At 49.9% G+C, this 22,276-nt stretch overlaps 1 protein-coding gene across 5 annotated transcripts in view; it reads left to right on the forward strand.

The window, feature by feature from the left end:
* The first annotated feature begins 2,025 nt into the window (after positions 1-2,025).
* Positions 2,026-22,276, forward strand: part of LOC149866662 (uncharacterized) — a 28,651-nt gene continuing 8,400 nt past the window's right edge. The window contains exons 1-3 of one of the 5 annotated variants that reach the window (XM_090043998.1): positions 2,059-2,111; positions 3,825-3,874; positions 17,271-17,336. The gene's annotated coding sequence lies outside the window, so the exon portion shown is untranslated. Of the gene's footprint in view, positions 2,112-3,824; positions 4,002-17,266; positions 17,337-20,392; positions 20,521-22,276 lie in introns of those variants that run through there. The other 4 variants (XM_090044000.1, XM_090043997.1, XM_090044002.1 and 1 more) reach the window with 4 other exon arrangements.

Genomic DNA, 22,276 nt, shown 5'->3' on the forward strand with positions numbered 1-22,276 from the left:
AGAAGCTCACAACTGAGAGAGAGAGGTACATGAACAGAAGCGAGCAGATCTGCGAGCAGGAGAGAGACTGGGAGGAGCAGGCACACCATGCCAGACTTCTGGAGCTCGTGGACAGGCACATTGTCCTCTTTGAGTGGATGATGGCCACCCAGAAGCGGCAAACTGGCATAGTGGCTCGGGTGGTGGGGGCAACAGGGGAGGACCACCAAGTGTTCAACTGCATCCTGGTCCTGGCAGCCTCCTTTGTGCTGCCCACTGCCCAGACACTGGCTCTGACCCTGCCTGCCACCTGGCAGACCCCTGTTCCCCATCCACCAGCCTCAGCCCTGCTTGCTACCTGGCAGCTGTCTGCTGCCTGGCCACTGGCCCTTCCCCTTCCTGTTTCCTGGCAGCCATCCACTGCTGAGCCACCAGCTCTGGCCCCAGGGCAGTGGGTCTAGGAGGAAGCCATGCATCAGGTTTAGCAGCCAGGGAACTCTGCCCCTGCTGTCAAGCCAGTTCCCTCACCATCTGGGCTGCCTATCTGGGCTGGTGCCCCCGTCCCCTACCTGCCATGTGGCCCCTGAGCGAGAGATGCCCCTGCCAAGCCCAGCCCCATGGGAGAGGAGTGGGAGCAGGCTGGCCAGTGCACACACTCACTCCTAAGCCGCCAACCTCACTGAGGGATCTGCACCCACAGACTCGGTGCTGAGCACTCATGCACTGAGTCTGTTATGCTCAGTGCACTGGGCCCTGCCCCACCCCCAGCCCCCTTCCAACCCTGCCGCCTGCCTAACCGGAAGCCCGTGTCTAGCAGAGGCTTTTGGCTTGGGACCCTGGGGCTGTTCCCACCTCCCTATGCCAGAGAAGGAAATTCAGATAAAAACAGTGGGGGGAAGGAGGCAAGAGAAGATTGCAGACAATCACTCCAGTCTTTGGGGCTGGGCCCATTCCTGCTGAGTCCTGCGGTCATGGCCCTGCAGCAGGGAGCCACATGGTGCTGGAGAGGCCAGCAGCAGGCAGAAAAGCATGGAAATGGCAGCTACAGGTGGAGAACAGTGGCAGCAAGCAGGCATTCAGAGCACAGCAACAGCTGGGAGGGAGCATGGGACCCATGCTAGTGTCCCAGGGCCAGCGCCGGCACAGCCCAGAGTGGGGCGGCAGGAGCGCAAGGTCCCTTCCCCACTTCCAGCACAGCTGGTACTGGACCCTGTGCTCCTGTGTCTAAAGTAGGACTCTCCCCAAAGTCCACCCACCTATTTTGGGCCAAATGCTTGCCTCAATTTTTCTGTATTCAGTCAGTCTCTAGTGAAAGTTGTCTAGAAAGTTTCCTCTCTTTTGCACTCTGTTTTCTATACTAAGACAGTCTTATCACTTTGGCCAACTGACTGAAGCCTGCCACGACGTCTACATGGAACGTTCTGCACACCCACAATCTCGCCTGTCAAGACGTTGTTAAGGGAGAAAAGAAATACGTGGATGTGTAGCTTTTGACATTGTTGGTCTTGATGTCTGCCTCAGTATAGTGAGGACTCCACCAACCCCTACACCCTTGCCTGTTCCACCAGGTCTTAATTCACAGTGCATACAGTCAGCCTCAGAGCTGTCTAGATACTTCTTATGTCTCTGGGTCTGACAAATCAATAGCCAAGTTGAGCCTGGTTATCCTCCACCAGGCTTGAAGCAACACAAGGAACTGACTTGTATTTTACCAGTTTTTTTCCTGGCCTACTGTCCGGATAGTTGTGTCTCACTATCTTGTTATATCTGGGAGGAATCCTCTCCCACTCCAAAGAAAAGAGAAAAGAAAACAAAGTTTGATTTCTTTCTGCCCTTGTAGTCTAGGCTTTACAGACTTCTTCTCAGACCTGCTACAGTACCTCCTCCCCTGCTGTCTCTGTGACTGTCCTGCACTAGTTTTCGTTTCCTGGATAGCTGTTCCTTCGGGGTTTCTTCTCTGGCAACTCCCTCAATAGAGCTGCTGCTCTGAAAACCCTTCCTAGCTGCTCCCCCTAGTGCCTTCAGCAGTCCCTGCCGCAGCTTTGGCTGAGTCAGCAACTTCCAGTTCCCGGCGACCCTCTCTTGCCTGCTCTGGGGCCCTTTATATAGCGGAGCTCGTGTTTGCAATACTGGTAAGTTAATCTTTTCCCCCGGTGGCTCTTCTCTTTGCTCACATCCTGCAGCCCTGCTTTGGGCCCTACCAATGCTGCTTCTGGGATACTGGCATGGATCCCACGCTCCCACTGAGCTGTCACTGCTCTCCATGCGCCTGCTCACTGCCACTCCCCCCGACCTGTAGCTGCCATTTCTCTGCTTTCCTGCCTGCTCCAGCACCACATGGCTCCTGGCTTCATGGCCAGACCGTGGGAGCACAGTGCCCGTGGTGGTACTCCAGGGCCAGGAGTGGGAGGGTTGTGTGTGTGTTTGTGTGCAGGAAGGAAGGGACAGTGTGTGTGTGTGTTCATAGGGCGAGTCCCACATGCACACCCCCACCACACACAGCTCAGGAGGCTTACAAAGTTCAGAAGCCTCCGTCTGCTGTGTCAACTTCTGCAAGCAACTAAACTATAGGGCTTGGGAGGAGTGAGGAGACTTGGAGGAGCGAGAAGCCAGGTCATCCCATTTAGCCGGCTGTGGCTTCAGTGCTGCCCCCGCTCCCCTCTCCTGAACCGCATTATATCTCTTATTCCTTTAACACTTTACGACTCAGAGTATTAATAAAACCTGCCATACTCTTTTCTTCCCCCTAGTGTTTAAGTAATCCTCCTGCTGGGCTGCGTTGACATGGGGCAGCTACAGCTTGCTGGGGTGCAGGGGAGTTGTGGGCTGGGTTTTGGGAGTGAGGGGATTACTGGTTTGTCTGCTGTAACGGAGAACCAACGAGATCAGTGGGATGGATAGGATTGTTATATGGTTCCCCCTGCTGCAATTTACTGGGAATTGCACACCGGGCTTAATTCATTATAAAGGCTAACACATGCAAACATTGATGCTAAATTTTAAAATAAGCAATTTCTAATTTTATAAACCTATTTAATTTAATGATTAGACCCTGTTATGTGTACAAGTGCTGATATTTGTTTGTGCTAGTCTTCTCTGTGTTTCATCTGGGTACTCCTCCCTCACTGTTTCTTATCCCTGTTGTTTATGGTTTCACCGCTATAGGATGCGTGGGTTTGAACTGTGCACTGTTCCACAACTATCAGCTTTCCCCCAGTTTTTGGTTTAAAAGCTGTTCTATCACCCTTTTAATGTTATGTGCCAGCCGTCCTAGTCTTGCAGGGAAATGCACCTTTAAGAAGCTAGTGATCTCCATTTGCTCTGTGCGTGTTGTATTGTGCAGAAGCTCCTGTTTTACAGGGCTGGTTGTTCAGAGGTCAGGCGCCAAAGGAGGCCACCTCCATCAAACTGCTCAGGTCTGAATGGGTTCTAAACACACACCTCTAATAGCAAATCTCTCCGGTGAGGACAACCCCACCTCCTCAGAGGGAAGAATGAAGGGGGAAAAACCCACAATACCTGCTGCCTTTCCCTCTAGCATCATTCAAGACAGCATTAGCCAGATACCAGGGCTAACAAAATGGCCAAGGCTGGCCTGCTCCTGATGTATATTTATATACATTTATTCAATGCCTACTGCACAGGAACAGGATGGGGCCCCTGCCATTAAGCCACACTCCCTCTGATTTGCTCTCCTTCTCCTAGCCAGTAAATCTTCCCGCGGCTGCCCACGTAGCAGTTTCAAGAGGATGGTGCTCTCGGAAATGCTTCAGATGTTGCCTCATGGTTAAAGCTTTGTACAAAGCAGAAGATAAAGTTTCAACCCCTCTCTGTTTTTTTACTAGAACCTGGGTATCCTGCTCTCCAGAGAAGTGTCCCAACTACTGCATTCTTGGTAAGAGGACCCTCAACCAGCATCTAAATCCTCTGAAAATTTTGAGATTTACATAAACTCTGCACCTAGCCAGGAATCTTATTCCATCCCAGAGGCCATGTGATCACCAAGTGTAGGGTGACAGCAGGTATGCAAGTGCCAACAGGCTCCAGTCTGTGCCCAATGCCATGAACTGTAATAACAGAGTTACATAAGTGCTACTTAGGTGGGTAAAGTTAAAATAGGGGTCATAGAAACGTAGGTCTGGAAGGGACCACAGGGGGACACCCAGTCCAACCCTCTCCTCACAGCAGGATTTTTTCCTGACTAAACTATTCTAAAAAGTGTTTCTTCAACCTGTTCTTCAACACTTTAGGAACAACCTTCAGACACAATGCCCAAAACCTTAAAAATTGCTTTAAACCTGCCACAAGTGAAGGAGGGGATGAGCCATGGTGGTAGCTGTGTTGATCTAAGGACATAGATTGACAAAGTTCGTTGGGCAGATGTGATATTTTTATTAGACCAGCTAAATAGCTGGAAAAATTGTTCTTTGCAAGCTTTCAGGCACAAACACCTGAAAGGTAGGGGATGAGGACACTCAGTGTCTGGTCACCTCAGAAACAGGAAATGTTTTGTTAAAATACGTTAAATAGTTCTATGGAAGAGGACCATGCCCCTTGCTACAGACAAAGGCAAAAACTCCCACAGTCCACGCCAATCTGACCGTGATATAAAATTCTTCCTGACCCCAAATGTGACAATTAGTCTGACTCTGAGTGGAGGGGCAAAAACATGTATCAAGTTTTTAAGTTCCAGGAGGAGCATCACAACACCCCAGTCAAAGTCTCTTGCCTTGGCTGTTGCCAACACCAAAGCTCCTGAGAAACCACAGACACCAGTCTTGCCCCTCAGGTACCAAATTGCCTTATGGGTGTTAATCATGATCTCCTGCTCCCTTATAACCATGCCCATGCCTCATAGGTGCCACTCTGTTGTTATCCACCTTCCTGTACAGGCTTCAGTTTTCTTGGCCTTAGTCCACTAGTTACTCTGGATGTAGGCCTGTAGCCTGGGCCCACATGCTGTGGCCTGGCATCTCAGCCTTAGCCTCTTTCTTTGTCTTGGGGGCTCACACTCTGGCCCTCTTGGTCATAGCCTGCCCCTGCCTCGCTCCCAGGGTCAGACTCTGGCAATCTCAACTTTAACCCGCCCTGTCTCATTCTTAGGGTTCAGGCTCTGGTCCTCTTGGCCTCATCACACCCCTGGATCTCTAGGTCCTTCCTCATTTCAGCCCCTCTCAGGCTCCAACTTCACTGGCTAGGGCTTCAATCCTATCAGCTTTGGCCCAAGGTTCAAAACCTAATCACTTCTCATGCACCCCTATGTGGTCTCCTATCCATCCCTACAGCCACAACTCAGTCCTCTGATTTAAACTGCAATATAAATGTAGGCAAACTGCTCCTGACAAGGCCCACTTTGGGCCATCATACTTTGTCAAAGCCACTTCCCTACCGGCTGGCTCTCCTATCCCCTGGGTGAACATGACCTGGTTGCAACTTGTGCTTCTTGCCCATCTAGGCTCACAGGAGTGGAGTTCAGGGCATCACTGGCCCCTTTGCTTAGGAACTCAGGCTTCTCTCCCCTGACCGCTTTCTTTTCCAGGCAGGTGTTACCAACCAGCTGCAGGGGTGTTTTCTCCCTAGGCCTAATGAGCAGTTGCTGCTCTTCTGCTGACTGAGCTGCAATTGTTTCTCCCTTTCCTACCTGGAGCTCTGTCCTCTTGCTCTGCATCCTGCTTTCAAGTAGTTACTTGCAGACCTTTATCTCCATAGCTACCCATTCTCGTGCACCTAGCCCAGGTTCAGCCGCCTGCTTCTGCCTGTGTGCCCTATCTAATACACTGTCTTCCTGAAGGTAAGGGGAGCCTCTGGCTCCCTGTTATACACTGCTTCACTCTTCACATCCTGCACCACCCTAAAAGGATCTCATGGGGTGGCAGGGAGGGCAGGGCACCCCTGTGAGTAGAGTAGGGGCTGTACACAGTGCTCAAAGCTGGCATAGGCTGCCTAGCAGGGCAGATTGGGGAGCTTGGGGGCAGGTCATTATGCCCCTGAAGGAGGCAGCTGTTCCTGCAGGAGGGGGAAGGAGGTAACAGTGGCTGCTGCTGCAGAGGCTGGTACCAGGTGATAGCAGCAGGAGCAGACCCCTGCAGTGCTCTACTCTTTCTGTGATCTGCCCCTATCTCTATGAGGGGGTAAGTGCAGCTTCTGCCACTGCAGCTGCCCCTCTGGGGATTTGAATGCCGGTGACCAGAGCCACTATTTTCTGTAGACCCTTTCACTAGTTCTAGGAGCATGGGAGGAATGGGAAAGGAGATGGACTGAAAAAGTGTGGCCCCACATCTGCCTGCATGGTTTTGCAGGGTGCATTACTCAGAACATGGGGCAGAGGCTGCCAGGGGGCAAGGGCTGCAGCACCTTCTGGAGGATCTTGTTGCACCCCTGGTTCAAAAACACTGATCGATAGCTTTATGGTTGTGGACTGGACACAGCATGGGCACAGTGAGGTGGGCAGGGTGTTGCTGGTGGAAAGGTCACAGCCAGATACAGTTACCCTAATTCCATCTCCTGGGTTGACTGTGCAGTGATATGGAGTCCTCTGTCCCTGGCCCTGTGTTCTCTTCTGCACCACATAGGATGCTTGTGCAGGTAATGCATTGTCTAGATACATATTACAAAATTGCAGCAAAAAATAACCATTTCGCTAGCTTAGTCACGTCTGAAAACACACGTTGACCTGATTTTATCGTGGTAGATTTTGAATTATCATGGTAAATTAAACCACCTCTGACGTTTTATTTTTAGCGTCACAAATTATGCTGAAAAGATTATTTTTAACATGATATTTTTTAAACGTGTATTCCTAGACACAGGCAAAACTGGGATTTTCCCATTCTGCCATGATTTGTTCACTGGGTGCTGCTTGGGTTCACTCAGAAATCTATACAGTTTCTGTTGCAATCTGGCCACTGCACACCAGGTGGAATGGATGCAAATCTTTATGGGCCAGGCAGTTCAAGGTTCAGGTTAATAAAAAATATTTGTTGGACTGAACTACCAAGATGCCAGCAGGGGACAGGAGCCTCCTGGTCTGAACCACCCCAGTTTCTGCTGACAGCTCAGTGCTTCAGCACACTGTTTGGGCAGGCATACAGTCCTGGGGCACTGATGGGACTTTGGGGGGTCCCCACCCAGTGTACCATGAACCTTTTGCCAAGTTTGTTTTTGAAAGCAAAAAAACCCCAAACGCTAGACGGTCTTTCCCCCTCACCTATCTAGAGTGTCCCGTGGCCTCTGCTAGCATCTAAAGTCGCTTCACCCAGCAGCTATCATGGAATAACTGGAAATCATGGTTTTCACTTTTGTCAAAAGACAAATTTGAAATCTTTACGATACCACCTCAGTATTACTCTGCTGCTGGTTTCTGTGAAAGCAAGGAAGAATGAAAAGAAATGGGCTTCCTTTTCACCCTACATAATTGCATAATTTATATTTGCACAACTCTTTCCTATTAAATACCTACCTAATCAATCAGTGTCCTGATTAATAGTATTGTTCCTCCATCTGGTAGTGGCATTGCATGTGGAAAGACGAGGAACAGCCAGGAGGAGAAATGACATTGAGCAGTTAGCCTATTCACAAATATCAGCTAAAATCATTGGCTTTTGGAAAAGTGCCCCCCCCAATCAGGAAACTTACCAGTGTCCGGCACTCTCGGTCTTGGTCCCAAAGCCCCAGCTGGTGGAGGTTTCCAACTGGTGCAGTGCTGGCAAGGTGGGAGGTGTGGGACCATGTACACAGTAGTATGGATTAGAACAACTGTGGGGGGGTGTTAGCACCAGCACCCTTTGGGTGGATACGGGTGGAGGAGTGGGTGCCCATCCCTGAGACAGCTGCAAACATACAAGAGGGCTTGGGTAACTGAGGTCTTGGGGGCAGTGTGGCTGATTTGTCCACCCTGCCCTCCTACCTGTGTTGAAAGCCATGGGGTGGGTCTATTGTTCTTTGGCTTGGATGGTCTTTGTTCCGTTCTGGTGTGCCCTAGTGTTACTATACATGCTTTATGGTAATTTATCTAGGGTATGCTCCCCTGCCTTTCTAAAGGGATAATAGCTACTCATCAGTGACCATTTATTAAAGTCCTTTGAGGTAAGAAGTGCCCTGAGCCAAAGGCACAAGGCATACTTCATGAGCATGGCTGTCACCAGTCACATGATGGCAATTAAGGCATCCCTCCCTGTTTCCCTAACCCAGCCACAGATTACATGCTCCCACAGTGCTTTCACAGTTATTGCTGGCAATCCCCAACTCTCTACCCTCTGTAGCAAGGGGACTGCAACTCAGGGTCTTCCCTCCTCCATGGCTGTCTTGGGCTTCCCTTTCCCAGCATCCCACACCAAGCTTTTCTCTCCTACCTTGTTGCTCCCCTGGCCACCCACACAGTCCCCAAGATATAGAAGGCACAGCATGAGGTCCCTACAGTGTCAGCAGCTTGGCTAGCTGTCCCCTCAGCAACCCTTTTCTGGACCCCGGACCACTAACAATGGGCTGCTCCCAGTGCTATACACTCTTCACTGCCAGTTCAAGGGTCCCTGGGTTCCCTGCAGGTGAGGGCTGGCCAAGCCAGCCTTTCACATTTCCACAAAAGAAACAGCCCACCTTTGTTTGTATAGCATCCATCCCAGGGCTGGCCATCCAACCATTGACAACCCTGTTCCTTGGGTCACTTTTCCCTCATCACCCCACCTTTTTCACAGTGGTGGCCCTGCACATTGGTGGTACATGATTTGCCACCCCTCTGCACCACCCAGGCCAGGTGTGATTTGTGCAATCTTCAGACATTTGTTGCATTTCTTCCCTTTGTGAGTCTAGGCTTTGGCATTTAGAAAGATACTGAAAAAACTATTGTGCTGGTGATGGTTGAAAATGGTATCTAATCACTGCAGGTGAAAAAATACCACCCTTTTAAAATTGACCTTGATGGAAAAACAGTTCCATTTGATCAGCAAGCATTCCAAGTCCTGCATGAGCAGTTTCCACAGGATGATCATGGTTTTTGCAAAGGGTGGGGGCAATGGGGTTTTGGCTGCATAGCATAGAACAAGTTGAATATTCCATGTCCTTCAGTGGAAATCGTGGAAGCGCACCCCCTCCTGTGCTGTGGGGTGGCTGGCTGCCAGCCTGCAGGCAGGCAGTGAGTCACTTAAAACAGTGGTTCTCAATCTTTTGCACCTTATGTCCCACCTGCATATGGTTAAAAAATCCTGGTCCCACTGGTCAATGAGCAGTGGGGGCAGTCCCCCAGCAGCCAATCAAAGTGTGCAAAAGTGAAAACAGAAGTCCTGCTGTGGCACTTCTGGTTTTGCCACCATGACCCAAGACCCAACTAGAGGACCTTCACATTGAGAAACCCTGACGTAGAAGACACGGCTTGGCAATGGTTTGCTGGGAATGTTTTTCTGGCAAGCCTTGGCAGGCTACACTCCCCAGGGTGCCTAAATGTGCCATCCATGACTTAGGGAACTGTTCGGGTGTCCCAAGGAGCCCGTAATTCAAACACTCTAAAAAATTGTTGGCTGCTGGGAGAAGCAACTTAGCATGCTTGCAGCAACCAACCTGTCCAGAGAAAGATGTGGATATGATAGTTTCATAGTTTCTAGGGTCGGAAGGGACCTGAGCAGATCATCTAGTCTGACCCCCTGCCATGGCAGGAAAGAGTACTGGGGGTCAAATGACCCCAGCAAGGTGTTCATCTAGCCTCTTCTTAAAAACCCCCAGTGTAGGAGCCTGCACCACTTCTCTTGGAAGCTGGTTCCAGATCCTAGCTGCCCTGACTGTGAAGTAGCACCTCCTGATATCCAGCCTAAATCTACCCTCCGCCAGCTTGTGACCGTTATTGCTGTTCACTCCTGGCAGTGCTCGGGGGAACAGTGACTCCCCCAATGCCTGCTGATCCCCCCTGACTAGTTTATAACAGGCCACTAGATCCCCCCTCAGCCTTCTTTTGTGGAGGCTGAACAGGTTCAGGTCCCTCAGCCTCTCCTCATAGGGCCTGGCCTGCTGTCCCCTGATCATGCGAGTGGCCCTCCTCTGGACCCTCTCCATGTTGTCCACGTCCCTCTTGAAGTGCGGTGCCCAGAACTGGACGCAGTACTCCAGCTGCGGCCTGACCAGCGCCGCATAGAGGGGGAGGATCACCTCCTTGGACCTGCTCAAGATGCATCTGTGGATGCATGACAAGGTACGGCTGGCCTTCCTGACTGCCTCCTCACACTGCCGGCCCATGTTCATCTTGGAGTCAATGATGACTCCAAGATCCTTTTCCACCTCTGCACTGATGAGAAGGGAGTTCCCCAGCCTGTAGGTATGGTGCTGGCTCTTCCTCCTCAGGTGCATCACTTTGCACTTGTCTGTGTTGAATCCCATCCTATTCTTGTCCGCCCACCCTTGTAACCTGCCTAGGTCCGATTGTAGTCTGTTGCTTCCTTCTAGCGTGCCCACATCCCCCCACATCTTAGTGTCATCAGCAAATTTGAACAGGGTGCTTTTCACCCCCTTGTCCAAGTCACTGATGAAGATGTTGAACAGCGCGGGCCCGAGGACCGAGCCCTGCGGAACCCACTGCCCACGTCCTTCCTGGTCGAGAAGGACCCATCCACCACCACCCTCTGGGTGCGCCCCCCAGCCAGTTGGCGACCCATTTGACTGTGTGGGTGTCTACACCACAGCCCCCCAGTTTCTTGATGAGAACGGGGTGAGAGATAGTATCAAAAGCCTTCCAGAAGTCCACGAAGACTATGTCCACTGCTACCCCTGCATCTAATGATCTGGTGATCTGATCATAAAAGGCCACCAGGTTGGTCTGACAGGACCTGCCACTGATGAACCCGTGTTGGTTGCCCCTAAGCATGCAGTCCCCAGCTGGCCCCTTGTGGATGTGTGCCAGAATAATTTTCTCAAACAGCTTGACTTGGATTGAGGTAAGACTAACTGGCCTATAATTTCCCGGGTCCCCCTTCTTCCCCTTTTTGAAGATGGGAACCACGTTGGCCCTTTTCCAGTCCTCTGGTACCACTCCAGAGCACCACGAGTGCTCATAAAGCCGTGCCAGGGGTCCTGCAATGACCTCGGCCAGTTCCTTTAGAACTCTAGGGTGGAGATCGTCCGGACCGGCTGACTTGAATACGTCCAACCCCTCCAGAAGTTCCCTAACTAGTTCCTCACTAACCCTTGGCCCAGGTGTGCCTTCCCTGGGACCTGAGGGGGGCCCAGCGGGGGGGTGGCTGTTCCGGTCCCTGCTTAGGAAGATGGAGGCAAAGAAATCCTTAAACATGTTGGCTTTGTCGTCTGGTGTGATGACCAAATTTCCTAACATGTCCTGCAGGGGTCCCACATTACCCGGAACCTTCTTTTTACCCCTATGCATTTAAAGAAGGACTTCTTATTGTCCTGATAGTGGGATCTCAGAAACCAGGGTGAAAAAGGTGGCGTGTTGCTTTGGGGAAACATGAAAAGCTGGCTTGGCCAGCCCTCGTCTTCAGCTTGCAGGGGACACCAGAGGCCCCTGAATTCAGAGACTGTTTCAGAGTGTGCAGCGCTAGGCACAGCCCAGTGTCAGGCATCCAGGGTTTAGAAAAGTGGGGAACTGGGAGAGGGAAAGTCTAAGGAAGCCAACTTCCCAACAAAACCCTGTACACACATGCTGTAGCACCCTGGGGGTGCGGGGGGGTGCAGTCCTGACAATGGGGGACCTGCCTGGGTGACCAGTGGGGTGACCCAAGTGAAATATTGTCCTTCATTGTCCAGGCAGGCAGTTTATTGTGGGAATGAACCCTGTCTAGTGTCTGTGGGGCGTGGAGGGGAGGTTTGGTTTGTTTGTGAATGTACAGGCAGACAGTCACAGATCAATTCTGGAAGACAAGTCTAGCCTACCTTTTTTTTTGGTGGGGGGGGAGGAGGGGGAGGTGGGTGTTGTGTGTGGCACGGATCAAGTGAAATACTGGAAGGTATGAGGATTTGGTAGGAATGGGGATTTGGTCAGCTGTGTTCAACCAAAGCAGGAAAGAGGCAGTGAGGCATTGAAAAAGGACCTGGTTTGGATAGTTATTGCCATGGAAATGGTGCGAGTGTTTTCATGCAAATTGATGAGTGTTGCAGGCCTTGGGGACCAGAGCACAGAGGCAGAATTGTGTGTATGGACTGCTTGCTAAATCTAAGACTATGGCTTTGTCAATTCCTAATGGACTAAGCAGAAAGAAGAGATTAATCTTGATGGCCGTAGAAGATTCACATCACAGAAGTCTGGTTATAGAAGAGATTGATGTCATATATTTTGACTTCAAAAAAGCCTTCAATCTGGTATCCCATGATCACCTCTTGGCGAAACTAGCCAGTTGTGGCCTTGGGTCCAGCATGATCCACTGGCTGGGAAATTGGCTCCGTGATCAGACCCAGAGGGTAGTAATTGATGGCAGTCACTCATCATGGTGTCCTGTGACCAGTGGGGTCCCCCAAGGCTCTGTCCTTGGACCCATATTGTTCAACATCTTCATTAGTGATGTGGACATTGGAGTCAGGAGCGGACTGGCCAAGTTCGCCAATGACACCAAACTTTGGGGCAAAACATCCACGCCAGAAGACAGGCGAGTGATCTAGGCTGACCTGGACAAGCTCAGCAAATGGGCAGACGAGAACCTGATGGTGTTTAACACTGAAAAATGCAAGGTTCTCCACCTTGGGAAGAAAAACCTGCAACATCCCTATAGGCTCGCAGTGCTACGCTGGCTAGCACTACGGAAGAAAGAGACTTGGGGGTCATCATTGGCCACAAGATGAACATGAGCCTGCAATGCAATGCTGCGGCTAGTAAAGCGACCAAAACACTGGCTTGCATCCATAGATGCTTCTTGAGCAAATCCTGGGACGTCATTCTCCCCTTGTACTCGGCCTTGGTGAGGCCGCAGCTGGAGTACTGCTTCCAGTTTTGGGCTCCACAATTCAAAAGGGATGTGGAGAAGCTTGAGAGAGTGACCACCAGTATCTGGGGGAATGTTTGTTCACCAGAGAGCCCCAAAGGATGAGGAGGTCGAACGGTCATAAACTACTCCAAGACCATTTCAGGGTGGACATAAGGTAGAATTTCTTTACTGTCCGAGCCCCCAAGGTCTGGAACAGCCTGCCATCGGAGGTGGTTCAAGCACCTACAATTTGCTTCAAGAGTAAATTGGATGCTTATCTTGCTGGGATCCTATGACCCCAGCTGACTTCCTGCCCTTCAGGCAGGGGGCTGGACTCAATGGTCTTCTGAGGTCCCTTCCAGCCCTAATGTCTATGAAGTCTAAGAAATCTATGAAATTATAAAGTTTATGGAACTGGGTTGGTGTCTGAACTCCTGTAAAGACATGTTTGGATGTCTGCCTCGAAGCATAGGTTCGTGACTGAACTGTGCAAGGTGGTGACGCATTTGGAAAAAGGTACATTATGGGTTCATAAGACTATAGTGGCTTTCTGGGAATATATTAAGGACAAGGATTGACAGATATGGGCACACAAAAGCAGTGAGGACTGATGGAAACAGATTGTTATGTCAACCTGAAATGATGATCAGTGGCTGGACGCATTAAGAATGAGCAGAGACACCTTCCACACCCAGGTCACCACACACTGAGCACCAGACAACTGTCATGTGGAAGCCCATCACCCCGGAGAAGCGTGTTGCCATGGTCGTGAAGAAACTGGCCACTACAACAAGCATGTGCCACATGGCGAAGCAGTTCAGTGTGGCTCCCTGCACTGATGAGAGGGTGATGAGAGGTCTGCCCCCTGCTGCAGGAGCTGGCAGCAAACAAATTAATCTGCCTGAGTAACCTCAGGGAGGTGATGGAAGAATTCAGGGTGATGGGCTTCCTAAACTGCATGGGAGCACTGGACAGCACACACATTCCCATCCTAAAACCTTCCCAGAACAACTGGGTGTTCATCAACAGGAAAGGATTTACTTCAGTCATTCTCCAAGCTGTAGGGGCTCACCGAGGAAGATTTACAAACATTTACACAAGATGGGCAGGAAGCACCCATGATGCACGTGTGTCTCAAAACTCACTGTGGCCTGGGATGCCCCAGGACTGGAGGAGGTTGTCATCTGTGATGTTTCAGTGCTACCTCTCATAATTGCTGACAAGGCTTACCCACTCCTGCCTTGGCTTATGAAGCCAGACGGTGGGGTGGGCAAGTGAGTGACCAACAAAAACAGACCTTCAGCTACCAGCCAAGCAAGTGCCACATGAGTGTAGAGTGTGCCTTTGGGTGCTTGCTTGAAATCCCATTGGAGGTCACTCAACTACAGGCTAGAAGTAGACACGGAGAACATCATGTCTTTCATAGTGGCATCCTGCATGCTGCATAATATCTGTGAGACAAGGCGGGTGGGCGCGTTCAGTGAATCTTGGACCCAAGACTTAAGGGAAGTGAGAGAAGCTGCAAGATGTACACCGAGACCAGCAGGGCAGTGTGGGGGAGGGTTACACATTCAGACAAGCAGCGGAAGGGGAGCTTTTATCAGAAATTGCCTGGCAGCACACACCATGGCTGCTCAGGCAGGGAATGTGCTTTGTAACTGTCTAACCAGGTGGTTTTTTAATTTGATTTTGTATTTCATACTAGTTTGTAATTGAAGAAAGTCTTTCTGAGAAAACATTTTAGAAACCTTTGTTGATAATCATGGGGGAGGGGAGGGATGGGAAGGGAAGAGGACATCCTCCTTGCGGGAGGGAGTGGGTGCTGTGGGTGCAGGACATGGGGGATGGGTGTCAAGTTGCTTGGTTTGGGGTGATGAGTCAGATAGGTGCCTGAAGAAGAGAAGACCTTTAACAGAAAACCATTGGGAGGGAGGAAAAGGAGGGAGGCGGGTAGATGACTGCAGGAACTCAAAAAAAATAGGTCCAGTTGGTCTCTCTAGGCAGCCCAAGGGTGAAGGAAATTTTTCTTAAGTAAAAGCTAAAATACAGGAAAAGCTTTGTTATCCAGCACCCATGGGGAATGGAGGGTGCCAGATAACAAAGTATGCCAGATAACTGAGTGGCCCGAACAGGCGTCTTTGCCTGTTCGGTCCACCGCCTGTCCCTCCGTGTCTGGGGTGTCACCTCCCCTCCTTTCACATTGCCACCCCTCCTGTGGACCCCATGGGCCCCGAGGGACAGGGAGGGGGGGCCCTGCACAGCCTACTATGCTGCGGGCTGTGGGGGCTTGGTAGCGCAAGCTGCTTTCCCTTGGGCCGTGGGGGCTCCACAAAACCGGAAGTGCCACGGTGGGCACTTTTGGTTTCACTTTTCCCTTACAAAACCTTACAAGCCAGCATGCCAGTTAACAGAGCATGCTGGCTTGTAAGGTGCCGGATAACTCAGCTTTTACTGTACAAAGAAGGAAAGATAACCAAAAAAGGGGGTTAATGCTGTAATATGATGTGCGCCTAAAAACCCTATCGCAGTCAGTAACCGAAGATGCAGGAAACCGGAATTGACGTGCAAATAGGGGACTTGATAAGAAAATGCCTCAGGCTGAGCTGAAAATGATTCTTTGACTGGCAAAAAAATTGTGCTTCAGCAAGGCTCTCATTAGTGGGAACAGCAGAGAGAGTTTTTCTAAAAAAGACCACCCCCGCCATTGTGCCCCAAAGTGCCCCTAGGATGCACCCCGGCTCTCTGCCCAGGGTGATGGCTGCAAGCATCCAAACAGACTTTGCCCAGCAGGCAAAAATTGCTATTGGTCTGGAAAATTGTGGCTCCACTGGACACTGCAAGACTCCACCCAGTGATGAGAGTGGGGGAAAAAGCAGGAAAGCCAGGGGAGGGGGCATGTGGGTTATGGGTAGGCTGGCCATCAATGGCTGCTAAAGAAGACATACGCTGTGTTTGCATGGTTTCCCACTGTGTTGCCTGAGGCTGAATTGCAAGCAGTTGTTTTAAATGACGAATGATGCTGCAAGGAAAAACAGGTTTCGAAAAAGGAAAAGCCCCTTACCGGTATTCCCTGAAATTAACCACACAAATACATTTTTCAGGGTGAGCACCCAAAAATGCTTTGCTGACAGGCAACATTGTCCTTATGCATGGTTCTGATTAGTGGTCTCTGCAAGGAGACTGTTTCTGGAACTCCAAACCAAAGAAAACTCATGTCTAACCCCAAGTCCCCCCCACCCTCCTATGCAGCCTATGCTGGCCACCAGAGCTCCACTCAACGCTGGATATGAGGCTGGCCAAGGCAGCCTTTCAGGTTTCTCAAAAACAGCACCCCACGTTTGGTCCCCTGGTCACTGATGTCCCCTTAAAATGCAGCCCAGCTGCCAGGATGATGCCTGCAAGCATACAAAGACAGTTCACCCAGCAGCCAACAATTCCTTTTGGTTTTCAAATTAGAGGCTTCAGTGCAGTGCCACCTCCCCCCCCAACAGTTCTGATTAGTGGCCAGTGCAGGGAGAGTTTGTCCCAAAAGGGGCACCCCTGCCTTTGTGCCCTGAGGTCCCCCTGGCTTTCTCTGGCCAGGGTGATGGCCGCAAGCATCCAAACAGGCTTCACTCAGCAGGCAATGATTTCTTCTGGTCTTTGAATTGGAGGCCCACTGGAAACCCCAAGAGGCTCCCCAGTGATGGGAGGGGAAAAAGTGGATACCATGTAGATATGTCAGGGAAAGCACCAGGAAAGAGCACCCAACAATGAATAGCTGGGTAAATGGAAGACATTTGGGGGGGTGGGCAGGGAGGAATGTGACCAAAACCCACCCTAAAAAGTAAACCAAAAAGAAACCATCAAAAAAAACCCCACCAAATACATTCCTAAACTGTACCTGCTGTAATTTGAGTTCAGTAGGGTAAAATTGTTATGAGGTGCCCTCTAGCACCTTTTGCTAATAATAATGTATTTGTGTATTATGAGTCTTAAATGCATTATGTAACATAAATGTAACGTCATTTGTCGTGGTACATTACAAAAGTGAAAAAAACCTAGGGAATATCTTTAGCTAGAAAAAGCCAATAGTCTTCCCTTCCTTCTCACTGCTGTTTCTCTTCAGCACACTGAAGTAAAGCAGTATAGTAAACTGAGTCTACAAACACTTTGGTTGCCAGCAATGCTACCTTTCTGCATGAAGGGGGGAGGGACTGTGCTGTCTGGCCAAGAAGATGTAAAATTCATCTTCTTCCTCTATAATACCCACCCCATTTGCCTCCACACACACTGCAACACCTCTCTGGTAGGGACAGACCCCTTTACAAGGAAGTAGAAAGTACATTTAAATGAGGAACTGATCATATCTGCTGGACTCAATTTCTGTGTTCCCTGACCTGGTACCCCTGGAGGCAGCTGAGAATGTGCTGAAAGCTTGGGAACTTTCGTGGAGTTGTCATGCTGGATCTGTTTCTTTTTGTGGTAAGCAAGCATTTCTTTCATTGGCTTTCTGCTTGGATATACAATTCTTCTGTAAAAGATGGGGGTGGGGATTTAGGTGGTTTCAGTTTCTAAAAAGCCTGAAAAACCTAGCTATGACTTGTACATGAAAATGGGAAAAGCTGCAGCAGGCTCTGGGCACAGGACCAAGGGTACTGCTGACCATAGGTTTGGAGCTCCAGAGACAGGTTATTCTCAAAACTGAGACTAAAATTCAGGGGATGTGTCAGGTGGAGCTGCCTGATGCCATTTGTAATCTCTAATTTTCTTAACTGTGCTGGAAGCATGCATTTTGTAGCATGTACTAATTATTACAGAACCAGTTTTGACCCCCTTGACTCCTCAGTGTCTTTGCCAAATCAGAACCAGAAGCCCTGACATACTGCAGGCCAGGTCTCTGCCAAGGTTAGAATATTTTAGGCAAGTCTGAGGAAGATGAGACACGACACCTGACTGTACATGGGTGTGTGCTGGAGCCAAGGTGGAGCTGCAGGGCTTTAGGGGGAATTCCAGCTGAGATCATGTCCCTTCCCCAACTCCTTAGAGCCCATGACAATGTGCATCTTGCACTGTCCCTACAGAAAGATTTGCATGTTTTTCTCACATTGCCATCAGGCTGCTCTGCTGAGCCAGGGCAAGGGCAGCCAGAAAGGGGGCTGGGTTAGTGGTCCTGACACACCTTCGCCCAGGGCCTTGCCATCACTGTACAGCTATGGCTGGAATGATGGAGAGGGAAGGCATGTGCGCACTTTGGCATGTTCTGGCCAGGTAACATCTTGCTGTCTGTTTCTGAAGTGGAGCACATCTGAAGATACGCTTGCTTGGGGCTGTCCATTTGCTGCTGCTTTGCAGCTGGTGCCCCCATAAAACAGCCTGAATACTCATGTAGGCATACAGACACTCTGACCAAGAGCCAGACACATGACTGTGGCATGTATAGAAATAGTGAAAGAAAGTGAGAGAGAGAGAGAGAAGGCAGGCAGGCAGTAAGTAGAGTGTGAGCGCACTCAGAAGATAGGGGCAGACATGAGACTGCACCCAAGACCTCTATAGCCCCAAAACCTCAATAAATAGGAAGCAGGGCTACTTTAAAAAAGTTGGTATCTTTGATATTTATATATTGTAATATAAGTTCATCGTTTCATAGTTGTTAGGGACTGAAAGGGACTTTACAGATCATTGGATCCAGCCCCCCTGCACTTGGGCAGGAAAGACCACTGAGATGACCTCAGCAAGATGGGCATCAAGACCTTTTTTGAAGATTGACAGGGACACATGCCAGAGTTATCATTTCTAACCTTACTTCTTCAGGCACCACCCACACTGGAGTCTCCTGCTCCTTTTTTTATGAGATAAATTCAACCCTGATGGCTCTTGACAAATTTTCCATCCCTTCCACAGCCCTTTGCTTAACAAGTCTTATTTCCTTGCTTTGAGCCTGTAACACTACTAAATCTACTGCAGTTTGGGTTCTCCTAACTCTAGCCACTATTGGAGCTTATCAAGTATCCATTCTGGCCTTTCTCTGAATGTAAATCAGCTTCCCCATTCCACTCTACTTCTTCAGTTTCCTTTTCATAAGCTTTTACTTTACCTCTCTCTTCCTGCACTAGGAGCCAGTCAAAAACATCTCTCACTACCCTATTTGAGTCACAAAACACTGCTGCTTGTTCATCCTTCCATCTTAAACTTCTGTGAATCTAGTGGAGTATTCTGTGCTGCCATGGCCACAATCTCAGCTGCGCTTTCCTTTCACCACCGCCTCAGTTTTAACATTAACTGCAGCATACCCTGTCAAGGAAACCCCTTATCACAATAGCTGGATTTGCCCACAGACAAAACCACCAAGGGCTCTTCTGCTTCAGTGAGGGTCAAGTTCCTCAGGATGGAGAATGCCTCTCTGGTTTTGTCGCAAGCAATGGGTATTCATTCATGCTCCTCTCCCCCTCTATGAGTGAGCTATATGGGGCTGGAGATAAACTGGCTTAGCTTTTCACATTGACATCCTTGTTTATCAGTGCTAAGGTTCATTTTGCTAATCTTGAATTGGATACATGGCCTTTACTAGCTTTTCCAGACAGTATGTATTTTACTGGCGGGGATGGGGAGGGGGCGTTGCCCTTAGTATGCCTGGGATTAAAATAAGCAAATACTCCCAGTGCTGCAATGCCCACATTAATGCCAGCACTTCCATCTCACTGTAGTTCGAGTTTGGGAATCACAATAATGAATATTAATGATCCTTCAGGCACACATTGTTGGTGATACAAAAGGGTATATATTTGCAAATAGGGTCAGAGAGAGAGACAAAAGATCAAACGCTCTGCCCGCGGGAACACTCATCAGCAGGCTTTTATCCCCTCTCTCCTGAGCACGTGAACAGAAGCAGGAACTCTTGCACCTCCCGAAGCAATGGCCTGGGTATCATGACTTTCCCTCCTGGTACTATCCACCACGCCTGGGAGTTCTTTTCTGCACAAGCTTTCTGGGCAAATTTATCTTCTTCAGGGAATACTGTGGGACTAAATCTTGGACGTCTGGCCATATGGCATGGGACATGGCCTGCTTGGATACCCCTTCCGCTTCTCCCCCAATAAATGCAGCTTCCTTTGCTGCTGAATCAGCCTTTGCATTTCCAAGCTTATGCTTTTCCTCAGCAGCCTTCCCATGGGCCCGCACATGAATGACTGCTACCTCTTTAGGCTGGTGGAGTGCCTCTAGTAGCTTGATAATCTGGGGGCCATTAGCAATCTTATTCCCAGAGGCCGTAATGAAACCCCTTTCTTTCCACAATAGTCCGTGTGCATGGACTGTAGAAAAAGCATAGCGAGAGTCAGTGTATATATTAACCCGCTGGTCTGTCCCCAGCTGTAATGCTCGGGTGAGCGCAGTGAGTTCCGCGGCCTGTGCCGACCATGAGCTCGGCAATGACTCCCTCCATACTACCTTATCCAAGGTTACTACTGCACATCCTGTTCGTCTTTTTCCATTGATGACAGAGCTGGAGCCGTCTACGAAGTATTCAACATCTGGGTCCTCAATTGGGTCCTCAGCAAGATCAGGTCGCACCTGCGTGGTTTGATTCAGGACCTCAAGGCAGTCATGTGTCGGTTTCCCTGGCTCCGGCAGCAAGGTTGCAGGGTTTAAGGCTGCAGTGTGTTTGAAAGTAAGTCCTGGATTAGAGAGCAAAAATATCTCATACCGTGATTGTCTGGAGGGGTTAAGAAATTTCCCTCCCTCAGTCCCTAGGATCTGGGGAACTCCATGAGGAGTGAGTATTTCCATATCCGCACCCATGACTATCTTCTGGGCTTCTTCAACAACCACTGCTGTGGCTGCCACAGCCCGAAGACAGGCTGGCCACCCGAGTGCAACTGGATCTAGAACCTTTGAGTAATATCCCACGGGTCTCCAGGTCGGGCCCGTTGGCTGTGTCAGCACCCCTGATGCAACCCCTAGATTCTCATGAACATACAGTCGATATGGCTTTTTACTATTTGGGATGGCCAGGGCAGGGGGCTGGGTTAATGCTGCTTTAAGCAGATCAAAGGCATGCTGCATTTCTTTATTCCATTTCCATTTAGTGAGACTCTCTTTAGTCAGGGAGTCATACAGTGGTCTAGCCTTCCCACCATAATCTGGTATCCATAGTCGACAGAACCCAGTTAGCCCTAGGAATGCCCGCAGCTCCTTGGGTGACTTGGGTGGGGTTAGACCTTGGATTGCCTGTATGCGATCTGCACTCAGGGCTCTGACTCCTTTTGAGAGCTTGTATCCCAAAAATGTGACTTCAGACTGACATATCTGGGCTTTCTCTCTAGAGACTTTATATCCTTTTTCCCCCAGAGTGTTTAGGAGTGACCTGGTGGCTTCCTCGCAGAGCTGCAAGTTTGGGCTTGCAACTAACAGGTCATCCACATACTGGAGGAGAGTCACTGCGGGGTGTGATCCCTTCCACTCCTCCAAGTCCTTCTGAAGGGCAAGTCCAAATATATGAGGGGCTGCTACGAATCCTTGTGGGAGAACTGTCCACATGAGTTGGGCTTTATGGAAGGTGTCTGGATCCTCCCATTCAAAAGCAAACAATTTTTGACTCTCTCGGTGAAGGGGAATAGAGAAGAAAGCATCTTTCAAATCTAGCACTGAAAATATTTCAGCTTCCCCCGGTACTTGTGTCAAAATCATGTGAGGGTTCGGGACTACAGGATGGTCTGAAAGGACCTTCTTATTTACTGCCCGTAGGTCTTGGACCAGTCTGTATGAGACCCCATCTGCCTTCGGCACTCCAAGAATGGGGGTGTTATAGGGTGAGGACCCTTCCACTAGCCATCCGTACCTCTTGTATTTCTCTATTAACGGCTTGAGTCCAGCTCTGGCCGCTCGGCTGAGTGGGTACTGCTTTACCCGAACGGGCCCCTCCCCATCCTTGAGTACAATCCTTACCGGGGAGACGAACTTAGCTCGCGCAGGGGTTCCATCAGCCCATACCGAGGGGTCTACTCCAGTCATGTGATCTTCTGGACTTACTGCAGGGCGTCGGTCCTCCAGGAGAGCCATCTGATAGTTCGAGCTCTGCTTGACGGGTAGCTGGACCACCATCTGATCGTCTCTGAAAAAGATCTCAGCTTGCAATTTTGTGAGTAAGTCCCGCCCAAGGAGTGCAACCGGGCAACTTGGAGAATACACAAAGGAGTGCTCGAGCAAATGGTCCCCCACTTTGGTGAGGAGTGGTTTACAAACAGGGAGTCGGGTCTGTGTTCCCTCAATTCCTTCCACAAGTACATGCTGTTCACTAGTTCCTGCACAGGGGGGTTTTTCTGGAATCATTGAAAATGTAGCCCTAGTATCCACCAAGGCTTCAAAGTTTTTGCCACCAACCCTAATGGTTACCATGGGATCTTCTCGGGGTCCAACCCGAAGGG

This window comes from Crocodylus siamensis, chromosome 4, assembly GCF_052110815.1.
Source record: "Crocodylus siamensis isolate JL-2025a chromosome 4, ASM5211081v1, whole genome shotgun sequence".
NCBI lineage: Eukaryota > Metazoa > Chordata > Crocodylia > Crocodylidae > Crocodylus > Crocodylus siamensis.